We start from the raw sequence: 19,075 nt of genomic DNA on the forward strand, positions 1-19,075 counted from the left end.
CACTAGCAACCAGCCAGAAGGTTTCTTCTGTGTGCAGCTTTTGATGTAGAAAAGCCAAGGTTGCAGCGGAGAACAGAAAAACAACAGGGAATGGTCCCGGCCGTAAGAAAATGCTCTCAGCTTGACTCAAGTTGCGTAGGTGCCAAGTCCACACAAGACAAAACAAATCACCACCGAATTACTAAGGCAAGATATGTGAACTAGAGAGAAACAGCATGTGTCAGCAAAGAGTTCTGTTACAAAACTGCTTCCCATCACCAAAATATCAGCATAAGAGCTGACACTGTGTGGTTGATTCCGACCTCCAGAATTGTGGTCAACTTTCCTTACTGCTGCTTCTGACATTCCCAAGCATCTGAGCCCACGGTATAAGGCTCTTACTTTCTTTAAGTAGTGACTTTAAAATCCATCTCTCCCTCTACTGCTTTCTCCACCAAAAATGAAAGCAAGGATGGAAGGGATGGATGTCTCCTCTCTGCTGTCTCATTCAGTCTTTTCTATGAAAGGCAAGTCATGGGGCTGGAAGACTGAACCTATGGTAAATAACACCTTCAATGCACAACGCCAAAAACCCTAAGGTGCAAACAGTCCTCGACGCCATTTTGAAGTAGTTTTCCTGGACATTTAATTAATGGCTGATAGCACTGTGACAGGGGATACGATTGTCAAAGCTTCCTACCCACCCATGAGAACCTCCACGTTGGCCTTTTCTGTGTCCTGCCCCCATGCTTTTGTGGCTGGTTAGGTATGACAGACTGATTAACTTCATGTGTGAACACAAATGTGCCTTACTGGTTTTATCCAAAATACTAGACACTGTAGTTAGTTAGGATCAAAGTCACACCCACTTTCCCTTCTTGGAGGCACACATAAGATTTGGAAAGAGGACTGACTCATCCCCCAAGACTCGACCAAGGTGTTTACAGCTATGGTCACCCCACCTTCCATTCATCAAGGGAAGTGGCCTGGTAGCCAACAACAAGGGTGTCAGAGCCCTAAACTGCAACCTTATCCCTGTCTCATACTGTAACCATCCTGCCAGAAACAAAATTATACTAAGAAGAGACCTGGGTGTGTCTCTCTTTGGCTAACTGGTCCAACAACAGTCCCCAAGAAACTGGGATTTCTTCAGGAATCTCACGCTGGAAGAAGAAAAAGGGTGAAGCCTGGTGCCAAGAGGGGAAGGAACTTGTCTCTCAGGAGGAGATTTCATGGAGTTCTGACAACGTCTCAGACTGCCTTGCAGGAGGGACTGGCACCAAGACAGTGACAGATGATTGCTGATCCACACCTTGACCAGCACTACTTACCACGCAGACCTTCTGCCTTCCATGTAGTGGGTAGCCATTCCAGCTTGGATCTGGAAGTTCCAACCCCCATTGAGACTCTGGCAACTGTCACGCCTATGAGGCGGGGCCAGGGGAGGCGCCTGGAGACCCGAGATCTGGATGGGCCAGCACTCCCTCTGTTCCAGGACCCTAGACAGTGGAGGTTGACTGAGCAGAGCTCCAGAGGACACCCTGGACTTCGATACACCTTCCCCAGACCCTACGACCTACCTTTCCCTTTTTTGTAAGTTACCCACTAAATAAATCTTCCTTTTAACTACGTGGAGTGGCCATAATAATTTCACTAATACTTCCATGCAAACCTGAATCTCACCTCAGGAACTCTGAAGATGTACTTAATGTCAAGATCCCAAAGAAACTTGGAACAAGTCTCACTCTACCTATGGCTCCTCCCAGCACTTCTCACCCCACCCCCACCCTAAACCTTTCCCTCCCGGGGCCTGGGCTTAGCTTCCCTTCCCTTCCCCAGCTTTTGATTCTTATATAACTTAGCCATTTGGACTATGTGCTGCTCTCTTGTCCTCTTGGCCTCCTCTCCCCTCTCTCTTCCCTTCCTCTATCTCCTCCCCGATTGCTCTACTCTCATGACCCACTTTGGTTCAGCCTGGATCCCTCTAGATATGCCTCATATCTACAATATAACCCTTCTCCTCATCCATACCATGGAGCAGTCATGACTTCATAAACCTGTTTTGTGAATTTATCTCTATCAGCATGAAGTCAGCCAGCAAGATAAACTGTCTATGCCTGCCTTTCTCAGCAGAAGACCTAATAGCTCCAGAAGAGAGGCCTGGGGCCTGATTTTACATATGAAATGAACTGACAAGTAACTGCAGCCTTGAAGAAGAAGTTGGCTTGCTTGCTCCTGTTAGCATAAAGCTACACCATCAGAGATCTGAGAAGGATAAATTATAACCAGAAGTATAATTCAAATGCCCTATGTGTCAATAATATGACAGAGACATACCACTACCATCACAATCCAGGTGGAGTTGACTGTGTTCCATCATCTTTTGGGGGGACCTTAGGGTCACCACTAGGAGCTAGCATTTCTGCCTATCACTTAAGAAGTCAGTAGACCTCTTTGCCTTTCTTCCCAATGTGGCTACACTGAATCATAATTGCCCTTTCTCTGCTCTTCAGTATCACTCATCTGTTTAATTGTCCTGTTGAAGAAGGGTGGCCAAGCCTAGCTTATTAGGACTGCCAGGGTCCAGGCTCTGACAACTCCACTAACAATGTCCTCCCTAGCCTTTCTTTTCTTTATCTCTGGGATGTGGGTCACAACAGTTACCTCTTTGATGGTGTGCTATGAGGATCAACAGAAGGTCTGTTTGGATGCTTCTAGCAGCATGTGCAGTAGGAGTTTAGGCACTACAGGCACAAAGTGGGACTCAATGCAATGCAGGAAATGCAATTCATGAATTGGTATTCAGAACACCATGGTACCAAGGTTATAGAAAGAAGGGGTCCTCAGATTCAGAAGCCAGAAGAGAATACAAGTGTGGAGCTCTGAGTGAGAACATATGGGAAGAGGATGCTTGAAGGGCTGTGGTGTAGTGTGGATTTACAATGTGGCACAAGACCTGTGGCACTATTAGGAAGGCATGGAGTCCTGAAGAGAAGAGGCCTGGTAAGAGGTCACTGGTACAAGCACTCAAAGGGGATTGTGGACCCTGGTTCATCCGCTTTCCATTGTTTGTTTGATGGCAAAAGGTGAGCACTTTGGCTCTGTTGTGTGCTCCACCCAGGAAGTACAGCTTCATCACAGGCCTAGAAACAGCAGCCAACCACTTGTTGATGGGACCCTCCAGAAATGTGAGCTGAGTTAAGCCTCTTCTCTCCACAAGATGATTGCCTGAAGGGCGTGTTATAACAATAGAAAGTCAACCAACACAGGCAAGTTACCAGACTTATGTGTGAGAAAAGGAAAGTATAAATGCATAGACCTATTGAGGTACTTGTTCCCAGTTCTAGGGGTCCAATGAGGCCATGACAAAAAGCCTAGTCTATGTCATAGAAATCTATAAGTACAGTCTTCCCTTTTCCAGATGGCAAAGTAGAGGTACCAATACAGCAAAATGACTTACCCAAGGACACACAACTGACTAATGGTAGAAGTAGTGACCTCATGAATATCTTCTGACAGTACTTTTGATTGTGTTTATTTATTTACTAACTTGTATGCGGGGAGGGCAAGGCATACAGCTGCCATGGGACAGTTATGAAGATCAGAGGGCAACTTGTAGGCATTGGTTCCCTTCTTCTACTGTGTGGGTTCTGGTAATTAAAGTTAGATCACTGGGCTTGGTGGCAAGTGCCTTTCCCTACTGAGCCATCTCACCTGACTCCTTTTAAACTCACCAATCAAGTACCTGTTTATCTTCCATTTTATTGTCAAAATCACATTCAAGGCATTGGGAATGCAAAACCACTGTGCACATAAGCCTCAGGTGAAGTTCGTACTACTAAGAAAGCAAGCATGTCATCAGTGAGGAGAAGGGGAGACAATTATGATTATGCTAAAATTCCCAATGCATTGAACCATCAAATAAAACAGACTATCACCTGGTCATCAACCTACACATAAAACAGAAGGCACCACAGAACACCAGCTGGCTGCAGGCCAGATAGGGAGGGTGCGATGCTGGTGGCGAGCAATTTTCCCATCTAAACTAGAACTACACGGCACTTTCACAGTCTCCGCTTTACTGTTTTGACCCTTACAGTCTTTGGGAGACCTAGGACACAAAGACCTGCATTTCAAATCTGTTCCACTTCCTAGCTTTGTGACCTGGGCAAGTTCCTTAAACTCTCAGAGCTGCAGAGTCTGCTTCTATAAACAAAAGATAATAGCATCTGACTCGCCTGGTTGTTTTCATGAGACATTAGAGAGAAATCGTTGATGATGTCCAGGAGCATCCCTGACCCATGTTACTTGGCACCTATTTTGCAAATCCAGGTAGGTCCAAAGATACTCATTTTCTGGAAAAGCCACAATTATCTGTTCCCCAGCAGGGCTGTCCTAATTGGGCTCTTGGTCTGTTTGGTTTTAATGATTTTTTTCCAAATTAAATAGAGAGCAAGAAGCTGGTTTAGATTACAGGGTCACTGCAAAAGAAGAGGGAAAGTAGATATGACCTATTTTTAAGCGGCCACAGCATAATTGGGAATGCATTCTTTGTCTTGGGAAAGAGCCAGAGCTGTAGGCCTTCCTTGCTCTGTGGGTCACATTAACTAAGGGAGCCTACTTTGACAACTGGAAACTCTGGCCTGCTCCTGGAGCTTCACTTTCTCTGACCTTCCTGGGGACCCTCACCAGGAGGCTTGTCTACCACACTTCCAAGAATTGTTGAAATTTCCTTTTATAAATCTGGCTCCAAATAAGATCAACATCCATGCCTTTATGACACTATTGACACAACCTCTAATGCCATCTGTTGGTAGGAGGATGAGTTGATCGGCTTCTAGCGGAGATGAATTCTGTAACAATTGTGGTAGATTGTCGCCAAAGACAATTAACCCATCATGCAAGAGGTACTAAGAGATTTTTTTTTCCAGCTGATAGAAAGTGATCTCAGGCAGTAAGTGAACTCCAGAAAAAAAAAAAAAGTATACCAGTAAAGTATTTGTGTTGTTATGAAAGACACTACACGGATGGAGAGATGACTCAGTCGGTAAGGTACTTGCCATGCACACATGAGGATCTGGGTTTGAATTCTCAGAGCCCACATAAAGCCAGATGTAACAGCCCACACCTGTCATCCCAGCCCTCCTCTAAGGAGACAGGAGGCTGAAATAGGAGACTCCTCAGATGCTCACAGACCATCAAGCCTGGCGTAAGATCCAGTCTCAAACAAGGTGGACAACAGGGACCAACATCCAAGTTTGACCCTGACTGCCACATATATGCCGTGGTATATGTGGGAAGGTACACAACACACACACACACACACACACACACACACACACACACAGAGAGAGAGAGAGAGAGAGGGGGGGGGGTTTAAAAAATTAATATTTTTTTTTAGAATTTAAAGATAGTATGAAGGCTTGTACTGTAGCTAGTCAGTAGAATAAACTAGTAAACAAGTAAACAATGGCCTGAATGCTTATTCACATTTCTGTCTCCTCTTAACTGATTTCAAAAGCCACTGTAGAAGACACGTGCATTTAACGTACTACTATGAGCCTAAGACATAGAGTATTTGACAGTGCTTGTAGATGTAACCAACCATCTTATTAAATAAGAAACACAGAACCAATACAAAAAAGAAAGCCAAGAGGTCAGAGATAAGAGCTAAAACCTTACCCTTCCTCCTGTGGTGGTCTTACCTCTCCGAACCAGAGCTACTTCCTGTGTTAAAAGTCTTTATATAGAGTTTCTGTTCTGCCTTCTCATTGGTTGTAAACCCAACCACATGACTGCCTCGTCACGGCCTGTCTGTATAGACCTCCAGGTTTGCTATGGTTGGTATTGAGATTAAAGGCATGTGTATCCAATACTGGCTATATCCCTGAACACACAGAGACTTACCTAGCTCTGCCTACAAAGTGCTGGGATTACAAGCATATAGCACCACTGCCCTGCTTTCCTATGGCTTGCTAAAGCTCTGACCCCTGGGCAACTTTATTTATTAACATACAAATAACATTTTAATACAAATAAAATATCACCATAAATGTTAGCACAAAATATTTGACAATTTAGGACAAAAGTCAGAGCAGAGTTGTATCAGAGGAAGGAAAAGACACTGACTAGTGACCCAAGCCCATAGAAACAAATGAAAAGGCAGAAGAGGCAAACTGGAATGTTAGTGATAGATAGATAGATAGATAGATAGATAGATAGATAGATAGATAGATAGATAAACTATAAACCTACACTTACTCTCCTCCCCAGTCAACAGGGCTTCTAATATAATAAACGTCGATTGAATCTCAATCTCATTCCTCTAAAATGATGAGTATAGAAATCGCTGGCCTGGCCCAGGGCTCTCTGCAGTCTAACATTAAAACTTAAATTTCAGGTAGAAGAGATGGCTCAACCAATGCCTACTATACCATCATGAAGACCTAAGTTCAATCCCCAGCACCCAAGTAAAATGCGGGGTCTGCTTGTAAGGGTATGGGGGCAGGGTGGACAGCCAATCAGCAAGCTTCAGGTTCAGTGAGAGACTGTGTCCCAAAAAATGAGGTGGAGAGCAATTGAGAAAGATACTCAACATTAACCTCCATCCTCTATGTGGACATGCACATATGTATATACATCTTGGAGAGAGAGAGAGAGAGAGAGAGAGAGAGAGAGAGAGAGAGAGAGAGAGAGAGAGAGAGAGAGAGAGAGAGAGAGAGAGAGAGAGAGAGAGAGAAAGCTATGTTTCTTTGGTAAAAAAGAAAATGGAGGTGGTAGTAGAGGGACAGCCAGAGCTTCACTTGTTTGGCAGTTATAATTACTTTTCCATAATCAAAGGATTCTTAAGACCATTAGAAGAGCCATAATTGACACAAATGCCATGAGTTGACATATAACTCACAGGCGAAGGGAAAGTCCTACTGTGCCCCCATAAAAAGTTATCAAAATCGTCTCTCTTGAATCTTACTCACTGCTTCATTCTGCCATGGAAACACTAACCAGACCCGACCCTGCTTAGCTTCTGAGATCAGATGCATCCAGGGTGATATGGCCAAAGACTTCACTACTCCATTCTCAGTGTCTGGCTTTTGTTTGGGAAATTTGGGGTGGAGGTTGTTCGTCTGGTTTTTCTGAAGACAGCTTCATTTTCTGCTTGTTTGGGGGCTGCTGCTTACTGAAACAGGCTACCTAGAGAAATGCCAGTTAATGTACAGACTTTGAACTCACACTACGAGTTGTAGGACTTTAACTAGGGGGTCCTTAATATGGCACCATTACCCCAGTGATCAGCCAGTCACCTGGTGAAAACTTGGCTACACTGAACCACTTCCACATGGAAGGTACAGCATTGGTTCTGAAATGGCCACTTGTTTGGAATGCTCCTTCTCCTTCCCTGTGTGCAATGCTTTCTAGCAAAACTTTGATTTAGGAACTTACAAAATGTTTATCCATCTTCATGGCATCTCATATAGTCCAAGTACAATTGTGAGTACCATAGAACTCATTGATTTGACTATATTCTTCACCATCCTGAAGCAAATATTTTTTATAAATATTGGTGAAATTATTAAGGCCACTCCATGTAGTTAAAAGGGAGGTTTATTTTGTTGGGTAACTCACAAGTGAAGGGATAGGTAACAGGGTCTGGATTAGCACAGTCCAGTGGTGTTCTCTGGAGAACTCTGCTCAGTCTACCTCCAGCGTCCAGGATCCAGGAACCAAGAGGGCCAGCACATCCAGATCTTGGGTCTTCAGGGTCCTCCCTTGGCCCCACCTTGTAGGCATGACAGTTACCAAAGCCTCAATGGGGGTTGGAACTTCCAGACCAAAGCTGGAATGGCTACCCACTACATATAAATGTATGTTAGTTTTAACAATTTTTATTTATTATTGAGAATTTCATGCATAGATCCAATGAAATATGATGATATTCTGTCCCTAGGTCCCCCTCCAAGTCCCCATGTCCATTCATCATGTCATCCTCCCAACTTTATGTCATCTTCTATCTTTATAACTCATTAAGTCCAAGTAGTACTCCCCATATGTCCATGGGTGTGAGGCCATCCACCAGAGCATGGGAAAGACATCAATGTCAGCACACCATCATTCTCCCTCTCCCCGCCACTTTCTCCTGGCAATAGCCCTTCAGTAAGGGCTGGGACTTGGACAATACCTACTCATTGTACACGGAACTGTTGGCTGGCTTGCTCTGTGCAGCTCTTATGCAGCTAACCATAGCTGCTGCAAGATCATGAATGTGATGGCTATGTCCTGTCCAGAAGACAGCATTTCCCAGTTCTCCTTATCCTCTGGCTCTTACAGTCTTTCCACAATGTTTCCTGGGCCTTGGATGTCAGATTTAGGGCCGAGCACGCAGTCTCTTATTCTTAGTACTTTGACCATTTACACATCTTGTTCAAATGAGGAAATGGATGGCCTGTGGAGATTCAGTGCAGCGCCAGCTATGGGAGGACATATTGCAGAACTGGAGTAAAGGACTCCAGAAATCTGAATGCCCTAAATCAAGATGGTGCTACTTCTCCCAGAACCAGGATCCATGGGTCCAGGAAATGAAGTGTGCCCATTAGCAAATGCATTTAGCACTCCACTGGCAAAATCCCAGCTTCCTGCCCTTGAGAACCTACTCTTAACTCATCTGGAGTTTCTGGGTTTAAAACCAGGACTGCTTCCATGGGGGTGGAGGAAGTCAAGACTGCCACCTGACTACTTGGGGCTTCCATAACTTTACAAGCACAAGGTAAAGAAGACAGCAACCATGCTGTCTAAGGGGGTTGATCAGGAGTCCCAAGGAGAAACTTATTCCACAAAGGAAGTACAGTAGAAGTTTGAGAAATCCCCTAGCGCATGGGTAAAGTCAAGTAAAAACACAGCAACTCAAGCCAGGCAAGATTAGTGTTCATGAAGGAAGGTTTGGGGCCCTTCCCCAAGTAAAGAAAGATGAGCCTGCCAAAGGAAACACAATATTGGGGAGGTAGTGGAAAGGATTGGCTTTATCTTATGGGGTTTAAGCATGACCAACAGCAGAGCATAGGGTTAAAGTCGAAGGCTCTCAAAGAGATAGGGGTAGAGATCATTCATGGACTTCGAGTCTCGGGGAAAACCTCTTGAGCTGTATGTAAGATTATTTTTGTCATTTTAGGCAGGATTATGACATGGTTATTATGTTTGAGTTTAAATATGGCTCAAATGGATCTACATTGTTACCACATCCTTAAAATCTCTCTCCCTCTTTCTCTTTCTCATAAATGCATATGTTTCTAATTGGGTGTATGCACACATATGTGAGCACACACATACTCAGATGCATACATTCTATTCATTTTGTGTCTGTGAAGGACCCTTCTACAAAACCTAACCTTAAACTTAAAAGGCTGCACTTACAGTGTTTTATGGACACTCATAAAAGTTCTTTAAAAAGAAATGCCATCTAATTTATGCTATTATTCTGATTCAGGCCATATTTTAGTTATTCTGACAGAAAATCACTTTTCTTTTAGAACATTCTATCAGTGCCTGTCCATGGAACTCTTCAAAACACTGTAGCTGGAGTTTTCTCTCCAGGTCCCGCCAAGCCCTGGCAGTCCGGCAGCCCACTTATAAAATAAACACACAGACACTTATATTATTTACAAACTGTATGGCTATGGCAGGCTTCTTGCTAACTGTTCTTATATCTTAAATTAACCCATTTCTATAAATCTATACCTTGCCATGTGGTTCGTGGTTTACTGGCATCTTCACGTGCTGCTTGTCATGGCGGTGGCTGGCAGTGTCTCCCCTCCTCAGCCTTCTGCTTCCCAAAATTCTCTTCTCTGCTTGTCCCGCCTATACTTCCTGCCTGGCCACTGACCAATCAGTGTTTTATTTATACAGAAAGATATCCACAACAAAACACATTATAGGAATCCATGTCTGTCTTCTAAAATGTAAAACCTTGAGGACACAATAGTGTTTGATTCATCTTTACAGGCCTGTAGCACAGATTAGGCTTACCCAATAGCAAATGTTCAATATTTTTAAACAAATAACTGAGTAAGTGAAAGAATCTGCCTCATGCCAAATACAGAAGACCACTGTCTCTAAGTCATATCACGTTAGTCTGGTCAAGTCTCAATTAGTGGACAGATACAGGCAATTCCAAAGGAGAAACAGAGAGAGTGAACATTTTCATAAGGAGTCCCTGACCGTAGAGTCAATAACTGCCATAGTATGCTTCTGCTGCCATTTGTTAGTTAAAACCTCAAAGGCAAGGTCTTAATCAGAACACTGAACACTGACTCAGGTTTACTACAGTGTGTCTTGCAGGGTACAGGTGTTGAAGAGCTGTGGAGGCCTGCTTTGAAGAAAATGAGCAGCCGTTATGATTGCATTGACCTATCAGAACCAGGAAGAGAGTAAGAAGCCAGAGCCTCCAAAGCCTTCTGTTGTCCTTTGTTAACTTGCAGGAATCTGACTGTCAACTGGGTTGCCTATTCTCGGTATTCCTCTGCCTGCCAATTTAGCCTGCTTGCTAAACTGGTAGAAACAGGAAGATGAGCAATGCATGTAAAATAATCAGCATTCTATTTCCCTTGGGCTAATTAGAGTCAATTTCTAGAGTTTCAACAGAAGTACTCTTTTAATTATCATTGTAATTAATAATAATAATGACAAGTAACTATCTAGCCAGCAAGGATGAAATCATGTCTTGCTTCATGACACACGTGCCCAGGATTACAGGCTTGACTTTTTAGCTACTTAAGTGTCTGGCAGTTCTATGAGGAAATGTGGAGATTAAGGATTTGAGAAATTAGGTTCATAATGAGCAGTACAGTCCTAGAATCTCAGAAGATCAAGGCCAAAGAAGTCATCTGCACTTAATCTCTTGAACCTGGAATTATATCCAAGATATAATATCTAGTTGAGATAACTGTAAGGTAGTATGTACATCTCTATAAACTTAGCCACAAAAAATTTTTTAAAAAGTTATATTTAAAAAGTGTGTATTCTAGAAAATAGATGGCATAGTATTCGAAGGAAATATTTCTGAAAGAATGTATTTCTATAATTACAAAGCAACCCCAATCATTCCCCTCTAGGGCTTATGTGTGATTCCCTTATTCTTCCCGTGAAGGTGTTGGATTTGATTCTCTTCTCCTTGAATGTGAACTGGTCTCCTGACTTCCTTTAGCCAACAGAAACAGCAGGGAGTGAATGTATAACAGTTGAAAAGCCAGGACTGAAAGATTTTCATCTTGTTCTTCTAGTGTCCTGCTCAACCATCATGAGAATAAACTTCAAGCTAATCTGTGTTGGATGATAACAGGAGTACATTATGGGCAACCTAACAGCCTGCTCAGTAGCCAGGCCTATCAGACTTGTATATGAGGCCAGCCTAGGCCAGTCAGAACTGAACTAACACACCAGCCTACTACAAACATATGAATAAGTTCAATGCAATTTGTTGAGCCTGAACAATACCACAGAACCACCCACCTGACATTTGGAATCATAAGAAATGAGGAACACTTGCTATTCAGTGGATTTCAGTGTGGTTTGTTCTATAGTGAGAGATAACTGATACATCTATATACAGAGAAAAAAATCTAATAATCCTTTTCTATTGTGCTACAATGTTAAAAGGAGCTTATACTGTTTTTTTTAAATCATAAATCAGAATAAACACATTAAAACATACTTAGCCCTTTACAGGAAATAAACCTGAGGCCTAGAAGGAGAATGCCCTAATTAGGGTTTCTATTGCTTTGATAGAACATCATGACTAAAAGCAACTTGGTCACATTCATCACCAGAAGTCAAGACAGGCACTCAAGTGAGGAACCTGGAGGCAGAAACTGAGGCAGAGGCCATGGAGGAATGCTGCTCACTGGCTTGCTGCTCATTGGCTTGCTCCTTATGCCTTGCTTAGCCTGCTTTCATATAATGCCAAGGGCCACCACCCCAGAGGTGACACCTCTTTCAGTGAGCTGGGTCCTCCCACACCAATCATCAGTCAATGCATCACAGACATGCCACAGGCCAATCTGGTGGGGGCATTTTCTCAATTGATGTTCCTTCTTCCCAAATGACTCTAGCTTGTGTCAAGTTGGCATAAAACTAGCCAGTACGGGGAATATTGCCTAACTGGTTTTCGACTCTATCTACAAGTAATAGAAACCTAATTCAAAGATTAATAAAGGAAAATTTACAATAGAATGAAATAAATAAAAATTGATATATGTCATGCAGATATAACCATTGTCTTAGTTACTTTTCCAATCACTGTGATAAAATACCCCGACAAAAGAAACTTAAGGGCAAAGAGGTTTATTTTGGCTCACTTCTAAGATATAGTCCATAATAGTGGGATAGTCATAGTAACAGGAGCTGAAGCAATTGGTTACAGTGTATCCATAACTAAGAATCAGAGGGAGATGGATGCCTTCATTCAGTTATTTTCTTTTATAGACTCCACCCAGTCTAGGGAATAGTATCACCCAGAGGGGGCAAGTCTTGCCACCTCAATTAACCTAATCAAGGTAACACCCTACAATTATGTGCAGAGGCCCATCTTCCAGGCAACTCTAGATCTCATGAAGTTGACAATTGAGATTAGCCATCATAAACACTAATAATATTTTCAAAATACTTCTAACAAGCCAATTCATTTTCTATATAATTTTTGATCCCAGAGTGTATTCATGCTAGCCTACATTTAATTGAGGTTTTTCCTGATTTAGCAGTACACCTTGAACATTACAAGTCATCATTCTTCCCCCCAAAAAACAACATTCTTTTAGGTAAATTTCCATGTTTTCATTTCAGTTGGAGGCTTTGTTTGTATTTCAGTATATTGATTTTGATTATTTGGATAACAGTTCATAAAGTTCTGAGTAACAGGAGGCTTTTTCTTGAATTGTTATATTAATGAAACATTTTTCAGAATCCTGCTGTCTCCATGCATAACACCCTGGATTCATCTCTAGTTAGTGAGCTATGCCTGTGTTAGTGAAGAAACAAAGGCTCATTTAAGAATAATAGAGTGTATGGGGGCGCCGGGCGTTGGTGGCGCACGCCTTTAATCCCAGCACTTGGGAGGCAGAGCCAGGCGGATCTCTGTGAGTTCGAGGCCAGCCTGGGCTACCAAGTGAGCTCCAGGAAAGGCGCAAAGCTACACAGAGAAACCCTGTCTCGAAAAACCAAAAAAAAAAAAAAAGAATAATAGAGTGTATGTATCTATTGGAATATGATCTGCAACTGAACTGTACCTTTTATTCCTTACCATACAAGTAATTTCTACTAACACCTTCTGGTTCTGCCTCCCTGCCCCCATTGCCTTTAATAACTCCATACCATTAGAGATAGGAAAGAGAAGAGTCATTACATTATCAACAGAGGACTCCCCAGGGATCTCAAGTGAAACTTTACACTTTGCAAGAGGACATCTTCCAAAAGCTGCCCAGGAGAGAAGAACAGCCAGCGAGAGCTGGAACAGTGTCTCTGTCACATAGGGACATCCCCTGTCTGTAGAAGAGCAGAGCATGCTGATCCCTCCTTGGTTTTGCTTAGGAAAAGAATTCTTAAATTTCATAGACTTTCAGACGACTTTTAAATTAATTAGTTGACTTATATTAGAAGTTGCCAAGTTTAACTGTGCATAACAACCCCTTGCATATTTATTAAAAATCTAGATGTCTAGGTCTTACTCTGGAAATATTAAATTGGAGTCCAGCAATGGAAAGATGAAAGAAGCGGCGAGCCTGCATTTGGTGAATCCAACACAACCTATGGGAAGGCAGTCATGAAGGAAGTGGAATTAAAACCCTCAAACAATAACTGGTATTTGATCTGCTTGATTCAATGTCAAGCAAATTGAATAAACTATCCTGCTAGATAAGGTATCTTCTCTTGAAGCCAACTTGCACATTATTACACATTAACGAAAAGACACAACCATGGTTACCATTTTCTTGTTTTAGTTCCAAGGAAAGCCAAAGAAATTGACATTTTAGCTGGATTAAATGGTTCTAGGGTTATAAATGAATGTCATTTTGAAAGTATAAATAGGTCAAGGATACTCGCCCACTTTTTACTCATCAAATTTCTACCTGGTTAGCTATCACTTTTCTAGAAAAGAAAAGCAGAAGGCACCGCTAATGTCCAGAGACTCATGATATAATCAGGAAAGCAGAACTTACTCTAAAGACCAAGAAGCAGAGGCTAAAAGATGCTGCACGCTCAAGGGCTGCTTGTGAATGGGGGGATTTGGTGAGATTTGGTCTATAAAATTGCATTAGCCTTGCAGATGGCAACTCGCCTGAAACTGTGTAATTTCTTGTCATCTCTCTTGTGGATGTCTGAGGGAACCTAGTTGAGTTAACCATACTGTAGATTAATATATTTGGGGAACTTTTTTGAAAGCCCGAATAGGCTATAAACCAATCATTTAGAACTCCCAACATAAAATCCATTTTAAAAAGCAATTACAATTCACCCTCTCCTTCTGCCTGTCCTAAGATAATGCTTCACCTCAGCAATCCAGTTTTGAATTGTCCCAAGGACATCACCTTCTGAATAGTTTGTCATACAAGACAGAAAGGCTCTGATGGGGCAGCATTTCATTATATAATTTTAGAAGAGATTTTTGTTTTAATGTAATGAAAAATTTAGTTTTTAGAAAATTAACTCTACCAAACACTGCTGTAAATATAAATATATTTTGGATGCAACTTTAGAATGTATGTATCACAAAAAAGGTATGAACTTACAACTTTTGTGCTATTGGGTAGAGAGAATTCCTGTTACCACCTGGGGATAAAAGTTCCAGATCGTTTCCCCAAGTTTATTATATGCACAGTCATACTACATATATACAAATTAAATGTAACTTTTGTTACACTAAACTAATACACAAGATCATGCTGTATATAACATGTGTAATCTGCTTTTTTTTCTTACTCTACATGTGAATATTTTTCCTATATAAAAATGTTCATCCATAGGATTACTTTAATAGGTAACTTGAATTCTTTTATGTAGGCCTATCATGATTTCTTCAACCAGTCTTCATTGTGAGACATGTAGTTTTTTTTTTTATTAGTTGCTCGCTGCTATATAAGAACATGATGGTAAATACCAAGACAAAATAGTTTCCCCAGTACTGGTTAAATTCACTGGGTAAATCTCTTGGTTTGGAATTTATGCCTAAGTGTATTCTTGGGACACATACAATACCAAGTGCTTCCTGGCGGGTCCCACGGCAAGCCAGAACCATCTGCCTGAGTTCTTTGAAGGAAAGAAATCTCCTCTAAACAATATGTCTCCTGAGATGCCATGAGTGAGAATGCTAAACTGATCATTAAGCCAAAGGCCTCCTCTACATCCCTAGGAGGGTAGGGAAGTTCAAAGACAGGAGCAAGGCAATAGACATGACGGGACTGTCTGTTCATTCACTCTATAAGCATACAGTGAGTACTTCCTACGGGCCAGGCATCATGTTAACAATCAACGTTCCCTGTCCAGTGTTTTGACCTTAGAGATGGTCTAGGGTGTGGCAGTTGCTGTATGAGAATCATGTTCAGGGTGCCCAAAAACACAGTGGACAAGGTGACAAGCTCCGTGTAAACTGCTGGAAGCCTGGATCACAGGGGAACTCATTCATGCTCACTCTAAGGAATAGAAATTGTCCAGGTAAACAAGCAGATAGGCATGAGATGCCACAGTGAGAGGGGGCAGATAGGTGAGGTCTCAGGAACTGGCTTGAGAGTGGTGTGTTCTGTGAAATGCCAAGGAAGTTGTGGCTGCAACAGAGAAAGCATAGACCCCACCTGCACACAGGACTCCTGGGTGGTCGTGTGGCCTGGTTAAACCTGAAAGACTCCTGTATGCCATGTTCAGGAATGTGGTTCTCATATTGCTGGGCAAGACACGATTTGGGAACTTTTTACTTCTGAGGACACACACTCATTTGCCCACACAGTGAAGATTAAACATAATCACAGGTTTGTTGAGACAATTAAGCTGACGTTCCTAGAGCATTCATCACAAGGCTTATGCTCTATCATGTCCTTAATAGAAAGGAGATGCTGAAGGAATAAAGTTATTCATAAAAGTTTATTTTTAAAAACCCTAAGTGACCTGCCATACTATTTCTAAGCCAGAATCTTAATGTCTTGTTATAGTTAGTTATTCTTCAAGTTTTTGCACAAGTGCATATCACATACTTGAACATGAGCCCATAATTCTCTCACCCCTCTTTTCCTGCCACTCGCCCTTCCATTGGGGCCCCTTTGTCCCCTGAGGTCATCTTATTTCTATTTTCATGTCATATATAACAAACTATTTTACATCGTATATATACATAGGGTGTGTGTGTGTGTGTGTGTGTGTGTGTGTGTGTGTGTGTGCGTGTGTAATCTAGAAACTGCAAATGAAAGGAAACCTGATATTTGTCTTTTTTGAGACTGGCTAAGCCCGTATTTTTTTTACCATCTCTGTAAGAATTCTTTCTAACCCCCACTGTCGCTATGGCAACGGCCCACAAACACAGGGAGCCCAGGCTTCAGTACTACAAACAACCCTGACAGATTCAATAAATATAAATGTACTACAGGAATTTATGAGAAATTAAAATTTCAACTTCGACAATAAACAACCCATTTCAGAATTTAAAAAAAAAAAAAAGAATTCTTTCTATACTATCAATAACAAAAGACAAATCATTATGTAACCTTATAGATCATCTAGAGCAGTGGTTGTCAACCTTCCTAATGCTGTTATTCCTAACCCTTTAATACAGTTCCTCATGTGGTGACCCTCAACCATAAAATTGGTTTTGTTGCTACTTCATAACTGTAATTTTGCCACTGTTATGAATCGTAGTGTAAATATCTGTGTTTTCTGATGGTCTAAGTGGATCCCTGTGATAGGGTTGTTCAACATCCCTCAAAGGAGTCACAGTCCACAGGTTGAGAATCGCCGATCTAAAGGATACATGAAAGAAAAACAAAGCTTAGAAGGGACTTGCCTAGATCCCAAAAGGCAACATGTGAGAAATCATAAATCCAAAAACATATTTTGTGACTTTAAAATGCATTGCTTTCTCCTCTATTCCCTATACCTGAGAGCCAGCCCAGGGCCTTGGACATGGCAAGGCAAATTCACTACTACAGAATTCTGTTCCTAGTCTTTACTGTTTTCTTTCATCATGGTTTGGCTATGTAAACCAGGCTGGCCTGGAACTTGAAATTTTGCTGCCTCTTCCTCTCTGGCACTGGGATTAGAGGTGTGCATGTCCAGGCCAAGACGTCCTTGGTGCTTCATTAACAAGACTATGTGTTGCCTGTGTGTCTCAGTCCATGTTGAGAAACTATAACAAAGCAGCCAAGCCTTTACAAATGGATCAAGATGGAAGCGGGTTGGCTTATAAGTTTGCAGGTTGGACAGGCCAGGATGTCAGCACCTAACATGTCAAAAGCTCACAAAACAAACAGAAGAGTAAGCTGGCCACACACAGGATGCAGCCTCTTTTAGGAAGGCCACAGTCCCTCACACATGAAGACCTGTGGGAGTCTCTTACCGCCCCATGCCCTTAACACAATCACAGCAGTATCCCCTGAAGTTGGAGGAGATCCGTTCAAACCATAGCTCTCTACAGCATCCTCTAACGATCTGTCCAGATGGAGAGACATGAAGCCCTTCAAAAAGATGGTCTCTTCAAGGTGGGGGATGGAGCAGTATGATAAAGTGCTTGCTTGGCAAGCAGTAGGACCTGAGTTTGGATCTTTAGAACCTATGAAGATTGGGCATAGTGATGTGAACCTGTTATCCTAGAGGGGAGACAAAAATAGGTGGACCCCCCAACCCCACCCCCACCCCCGGAAACTCTTAGTCCTGGACCATGTGGTGAAATTCTATGCCAATGAAAGACCCTGCATCAAACAAAGAGTAGATGGCACGTGAGGACAAACCTATTATACACATACATACACACATGCCCCATATATACCCACATTCCCACTGTGCACACACATGACCCCACACACATACACACATTCCCACTGGGCACACACACACATACACACACAGAAATAGTCCCTCCAAACCTCCAGAAAAGTCAAGTTAGGAGAAAAGACAGAGTTGGGTTAAGCACTAGCCTGGTGGTAAATAATACCAGTATTACTACCAGTACAGCAGTAATGTTAGCAAACGCTGACTTATACTGAACATTTTCTAGGGGCCCGTCCCTATAATAAGCATTTATATGAATCATAGCATTGGATAATCATTGGCTTTAGTGCTATTCTACAAATTAACAAACTGAGAACTCAGAAGTTACACAACCTGCCCAAGACCACAAGCACAGCATCATTCCAGGCATTACAGCAAACACCTGTAATCCATGCAGGCAGGAAGATCATGAGCTCTAAACCAAAGCAGGATAAATAAGACACTGTCTCAAAACAACAAACAAAAAAGCCAAGGGACAGAGTCAAGCATTCCTAAGACAGTATTTTTAACCTCTGTGAACACTTTGTTCATTCAATGCAGAGCAAAAGATAAACGCACATGCATCAAAAGCCGTCGCTGGGATGCTGAGATGCAAAGGCCCCTGCCACCAAGCCTGACAGCCTGAGTTTGATTCCTGAGATGCAGATAATGGAAGGTGAGAAGCCGCTCCCCCAAGGTGTCCTCTGACTTCTATACGAATGTCATGGCACGTGTGTCCACACACATAGTTGCACATGCATGCACACACCACACACACACACACACACACACACACACACACACACACACACATGAATACCTAACTGCAACTTTAAATTTTAAAGCATCAGCTTTAGCGCATACTTTTTAATTTCCCAGAAACAATGCCTTCGAACTGCTCCCAGGAATCATGAGCCAGCGAAGCCACCCAGTGACCCTGGCATGTTGCAATCTGTCTCCTGAAGGACCATCTTCCAACGAAAGGCTGCATGGGAAGAGGGCTTTTCACTAAGGTGATAGGCCGACGGGAATGTCTGCGACCTAGCGGTGTGCCTGCAGCTGGTGATGAATGGAAGGTGAGAGCGACTTGTGCTAAATCAGGCTG

The sequence above is a fragment of the Peromyscus leucopus genome, chromosome 3 (assembly GCF_004664715.2).
Source record: "Peromyscus leucopus breed LL Stock chromosome 3, UCI_PerLeu_2.1, whole genome shotgun sequence".
In the NCBI taxonomy this organism is placed as follows: domain Eukaryota; kingdom Metazoa; phylum Chordata; class Mammalia; order Rodentia; family Cricetidae; genus Peromyscus; species Peromyscus leucopus.